Raw genomic sequence first — 6762 nt, 5'->3', positions numbered from 1 at the left:
AATCAAATTCATGTACCTTTTAACAGTAATATTGCGGGTTTTATTATACTATATGATGTAGATGGTAGATGAAGTAGGAGACGTCCAAGGAAGACACGATTAAGTGAAACAACAAAACTTGTAAGTAATATTTTCAATTCTTACAATTTCTAAGGTTAAAGGCTAACCTTAAGTACCTTTTTTCTATTTAGGTAAATGATATAATTGGGACTAATGTGCGGTATTCGCAATTACTCCAGATGGGGATGCCATGGTTCCACAGGCTCTAATTGGGACTAATGAGCGGTGTTCGCAATTACTCCAGATGGGGATGCCATGGTTCCACAGGCTCTAATTGGGACTAATGTGCGGTGTTCGCAATTAGTCCAGATGGGGATGCCATGGTTCCACAGGCTCTAATTGGGACTAATGTGCGGTGTTCGCAATTACTCCAGATGCGAATGCCATGGTTCCACAGGCTCTAATTGGGACTAATGTGCGGTATTCGCAATTACTGCAGATGGGGATGCCATGGTTCCACAGGCTCTAATTGGGACTAATGTGCGGTATTCGCAATTACTCCAGATGGGGATGCCATGGTTCCACAGGCTCTAATTGGGACTAATGTGCGGTATTCGCAATTACTCCAGAAGGGGATGCCATGGTTCCACAGGCTCTAATTGGGACTAATGTGCGGTGTTCGCAATTACTCCAGATGGGGATGCCATGGTTCCACAGGCTCTAATTGGGACTAATGTGCGGTGTTCGCAATTAGTCCAGATGGGGATGCCATGGTTCCACAGGCTCTAATTGGGACTAATGTGCGGTGTTCGCAATTACTCCAGATGCGAATGCCATGGTTCCACAGGCTCTAATTGGGACTAATGAGCGGTGTTCGCAATTACTCCAGATGGGGATGCCATGGTTCCACAGGCTCTAATTGGGACTAATGTGCGGTGTTCGCAATTAGTCCAGATGGGGATGCCATGGTTCCACAGGCTCTAATTGGGACTAATGTGCGGTGTTCGCAATTACTCCAGATGCGAATGCCATGGTTCCACAGGCTCTAATTGGGACTAATGTGCGGTATTCGCAATTACTCCAGATGGGGATGCCATGGTTCCACAGGCTCTAATTGGGACTAATGTGCGGTATTCGCAATTACTCCAGATGGGGATGCCATGGTTCCACAGGCTCTAATTGGGACTAATGTGCGGTATTCGCAATTACTCCAGAAGGGGATGCCATGGTTCCACAGGCTCTAATTGGGACTAATGTGCGGTGTTCGCAATTACTCCAGATGGGGATGCCATGGTTCCACAGGCTCTAATTGGGACTAATGTGCGGTATTCGCAATTACTCCAGATGGGGATGCCATGGTTCCACAGGCTCTAATTGGGACTAATGTGCGGTATTCGCAATTACTCCAGATGGGGATGCCATGGTTCCACAGGCTCTAATTGGGACTAATGTGCGGTATTCGCAATTACTCCAGATGGGGATGCCTTGGTTCCACAGGCTCTAATTGGGACTAATGTGCGGTGTTCGCAATTACTCCAGATGGGGATGCCATGGTTCCACAGGCTCTAATTAGGACTAATTTTTTTATTTTTTATATTTACTCCACACAGGAGGCCCTGAAGAAAATAATTTCCCTCAGGGCCTATGTCATCTTTGGGGATGCTGTGTGGAGGGTCTTTTTGTGGAGAGGAAGGAGTGAACATGGGTCTTGAAGAGTCCCATGTTGTAGGAGGGAGGAAACACAGAGGCCGGCAGTTCGTTCCACAGCCGAGCTGTTGAACTTAAGAACGAATCGTAGAAGCGACCCGTTCTCATGTGACAAGTGTCAACTGTGTACAAATGTTGGGCGCGCGTTTGGCGTGTATCCCGACTACGCACCGGTGCCGAAGGGATCAATGACGCTAGTTCCTCAGAGCATCTTCCATTGTAATACCGATAGAACAAGGACAGCATACCTACCTGACGCCTGTGCTCTAAAGATTGCAGTCCGTTTGTTAAGATTGGGGAATCTATCAAACGGACCGCCCGTTTCTGCACAGAGTCAAGGGTTTTTTTCAGGTATTTTGGGGCTCCAGACCAGAGATGGCTGCCAAATTCGACAGTAGGGCGCACTTGCGATTTGTACAGGGTGAGCAGTTGTGTACTATTAAAGTATCTGCGGGCCCTGTACACTCTGTACAGTACGCCCAGCTTCTGAGAGGCCAACTTTACTCTGGCTTCGATGGAGCCCCCGTACCTAAGCTGGTCACTTATAGTTACACCAAGCATATCAATGGAAGGCCTGTTCGGAAGATTGCTTCCGTTGAAGGAGACTAGATTATCATTTGGATCCCTTTTAGACGTAATCAGACAGGATTGGGTCTTTGAAACATTAAATTCGACGAGATTATTTTTACCCCAGGAGGAAATACTCTCGAGATAACCGTCCATTCTCTGCTTCAAAGCCCTCCGAGCCGTTGGAGTTTGTGTGCCCTTTGGGGGCTTGTCAAACAAAAAGTTATCATGAACTGTACTGTCATCCCCGTAACAATGAATCGGTGCACATGTCAAAAGGTCATTGATGTGCAACAAAAACAAAGTCGGAGACAGAACCGATCCCTGTGGGACGCCAGCATTTATGGAGTGCGAGGAAGAGGTGAAACCGTCAGCAACCGCCTGAATCGACCTATCCCTTAAAAAGTCAGCAATCCACGTACACAGGGATGCGGGAAGTCCGTAAGAATGCAATTTGTTGACAAGTCCTCGGTGCCAGACCCGGTCAAAGGCCTTGGATATGTCTAGTGTGACCGTTTGGGTCTCACCGTGACGTTCCAGGCACCGCCCCCAAACATGCGTCACATACGCGAGAAGATCACCGCACGAGCGGTTCCGCCGGAATCCGTATTGACGGTCGTTGATAATTTTGTTCTTCTCGAGGTATGTGAGCAGTTTGTCGTTGATCACACGTTCCATCACTTTGGACAGAACTGATGTGATCGCTATGGGGCGGTAGTTGGCCGGGTTGGAGCGGTCACCTTTCTTGGGAATAGGGTGAATTACCGCTTTTTTCCAACCAGAGGGCACAGTGCCACACTTCAGGGACATTTTGAAGAGCTTTGTCAAAACTGGAACTATTTCCGCAGCACACCTCTGCAATACCAGGGCAGGTATTCCATCAGGTCCACTAGCTTTGTTAACATCGAGCCCCCGTATGACGTGGAGTACATCCCGATGCCGGATCCTCAGCTTTTTCATATAGAAGCCGCAGTGAGGAACCGACGGCGGAACAGCACCCCCGTCGTCGAGGGTCGAGTTTTCCGCAAACATTTTCCCTAATAAGTTAGCCTTTTCGGTGGCGGTGTTTGCTAGTGAGCCGTCAGGTCTGGTAAGAGGTGGCAAACTGGGTTTGCAAAAATTTCGACCTATTGAGCCCGCAAGCGACCAGAATGCTCTGCTGCCATGCGGGCAGGCAGCCAGCTTTTTGCTGATCTGCAGGTCGTGTTCGAATTTTGACCTATTGATGATTCTCTTGCATTCCTTTGCCGATTTGTTGTATGCTGATCTGCTTTCGGGCGTTCGAGATGTGTTGTAGGCTCGGTAAGCCGCGTTTTTTCGTCGAACTGCTTCGGAGCATTGTCGACTGAACCACGGCTTTGACCGGCACCACTAATGTGCGGTATTCGCAATTACTCCAGATGGGGATGCCATGGTTCCACAGGCTCTAATTGTGACTAATGTGCGGTGTTCGCAATTACTCCAGATGGGGATGCCATGGTTCCACAGGCTCTAATTGGGACTAATGTGCGGTATTCGCAATTACTCCAGATGGGGATGCCATGGTTCCACAGGCTCTAATTGGGACTAATGTGCGGTATTCGCAATTACTCCAGATGGGGATGCCATGGTTCCACAGGCTCTAATTGGGACTAATGTGCGGTGTTCGCAATTACTCCAGATGGGGATGCCATGGTTCCACAGGCTCTAATTGGGACTAATGTGCGGTGTTCGCAATTATTTTCGAAGCCTTTTTAGTATCTTTGTAGGTAATCCATACATTTGTGAAAAATAAATTTACATTTAATTGTACCTATACACTATACATGTCATCTTTGGGAATGTTACGAAAATGATATACCTACATTGAGGACTCGGAAATATTATATCACATTTTTCACACGGCCCCAACGACGAAGGAGACCCCGGTTAGGTGCCAAAATTGTACACAGAAATATTTCACGATTTTATATAAGCGGATAAAGTTGCTTGGATGATGGGGGACTTAGCTAGCAGTGATTTGAACTCGCGAGGCCTGGGTGGGAATCCGACGCATTAGTTCACTCGGCTACTAGCCGGTTAAGCTGACACGTTTTAAAAAACACCTAAATATTTTCTTTTAAGAACATTCTAAATATCGTTGGAATACTGACTCTCCCAAAAATATTAATCTTAATAATTTATTGGTTTGCGCTGCTTCAAAGAATTTTTTTCGCCTGCGGCGCTTTTTACGGGTGCTTGTGAGTGTCTTGATTCATTTTCTACTCATAAGCCTGTATATTTTTTTTCGTTTTCAGTTATTTTAGTTCAGTGTTTACACAAAAAAACGTAAGTTGAGCCTTTTAATTTTTTTTTGTATTTACATTCAAAATTTTAATATTTCAAAAACTGTGTTTATTTCTAATAATAAATTTTGAAAGCATATTTCATCACCTTTCAAAAAAAAAGTTTTGGGATTCATTCTGAATTATTCCATTTATTTCGATTTCATTATTGCAAGCGGAAATACTCTAATCTTCTGACAGAATATGCCTAAGGTAAAGGTAATTTTTCAATTTAAGCTGAAATTTATGAATATTTTCGATAATTTTTAGATTTAAAAGAACTGTTGTTAAAGTAAGTTATTCTTAGGTATTTAACCAGAGTTACACAGACAGACAGACCCACAACCGAAATAAGAATTTTTGATGTCATTTTAAACGCAATAAGCAAGTGCATAAAACTGCACAGTAAAGTTAGTACCAACATAGATATATTGGTACACCTTCCCATGGTTTATTTATGCACCATCCCTTTATCTCAGACAGGAAGAAGATACATAGATTTATCCTCATACGACCATCGTTGAATGTTGCCCCTAAATAATAATCATTTTTTAATTATAACGAACATTTTTTTGTTAACGTGCTTAACGTTAATGTTTTGTTAACACTTTTTCATTCTGGTAGTTTTTTGACGAATAAAACATATCATCGAAATTTAGCTTTGCGTTACCTCCACATTTCGGGCCTTGCAGTGTACATCATCAGGGCAAAATAACTCTGCGATGTTTTTCGAAAACTAAACAACGAAACCCGAATTTTAAACATAATTTAAAGAAATAAAATAAAATACTTATTTTATTCTGTCTATGGTTCACAAAGATATTAGAATACAATATTATAATATCTTTGATGTTCAATGAGCATTAGAAAATTCAGTGCCATTTGCAAAATTGGAAGTGATTGGAACAATTCAGACAAGCGATAAATTAGGTACCAAAATTATTTTATTTTAATCAAATAATTAAAAATTCTATATTACTTAGAATGTGTATTTCTTTTGTTTAACTTTATGACAGATTATTCGCGTCATATAAATTTCTGGTCGTCTTTGAAATTTACAATGTTGTTTTTTAATAAATACTTCCAGCTTCACAAATCCTACAACTACAATATCTCGTGATTTTACACGGGTGTGCGCTTTTAAATAATTTAAAAAAATAACAAACAGTAAGGAAGTAATGATATTATATATTTTTTTAATATTTCAACATACCAACTATCATCGTTATTTCATTAAAACTCAACCATTATTTTTTATCAGCAGTCTCTCTGAAACCGAATAAGAATGTTTAATTAGTTAATAAATTCAATAAGAATCTAAATTGGTTATGTCCAGTAACTGTCTACACCGAAATATCAGTTCATAAAGCCAGATAGAGTGTGTAAAAAATCAATGGCGTGCAATAAAAATGAGAATTTAGAAAACGACGCATTCCATTAAGTTCATGAAATCAAACAATGCTTCCGGTAGGTACTTTGTTTAGTTAAAGGTCGATTTTTTTAAGTAGTCTATCGATTTCACGCTGTCCTACATCAATAAATCATAAAAACATGAAATTTAATATCAGCTTCTCTGATAGTAGGGAACATGCTGTTATTTTAAGAGGAATATCTACATAAACCAGAAATGTGTATATTCTTAGTGTGCATTACATCACCACGAATATAAGTAGGCATAAAAATCGCTTGGCAAACGAAGTCTAGAAACGCTCTATTTTAGCAAAAAAGTGGTTTTTATTTATTTTGTTACTTACTTTAGTGGGAAGAAAAAAAGTTGATCAAGGGACTCTGTCACAGATAATCTTAGCCATAATACTGCATTCTTAAATAGTTTAAACAGTACCTACGCAAATTTAAAAATGATAAAATACGTTATCTTATAATTCGTTTCGGTTTCTTTTGTTTGGAATTAATAATATGGTATTTAAATAACCTATAGGTTTTTCCGAAGAAAACATATCTTCAAATTTTAGTACCTACTTTGCCTTACTGTGATGGTAGAATGTTACTGCTTTTTCACATAAATTGTGTTTTTTTTTGTAATATTTACATGAAATATTGTTTCATAGTGCTTTCACACAAACGAAGTATTAAATTCCGTAAGTCTAAACTTAAACTTTAGGGTACAAAGTTTACACCCGCGCTGTGCAAGCGGGTTCCCTACAGAGCATCGGACCATCCCTAT

This window comes from Hesperophylax consimilis, chromosome 12, assembly GCF_061612785.1.
Source record: "Hesperophylax consimilis isolate HC1 chromosome 12, BYU_Hcon_1.0, whole genome shotgun sequence".
Taxonomy (NCBI): Eukaryota; Metazoa; Arthropoda; class Insecta; order Trichoptera; family Limnephilidae; genus Hesperophylax; species Hesperophylax consimilis.
This window is presented reverse-complemented; position numbering follows the sequence as displayed.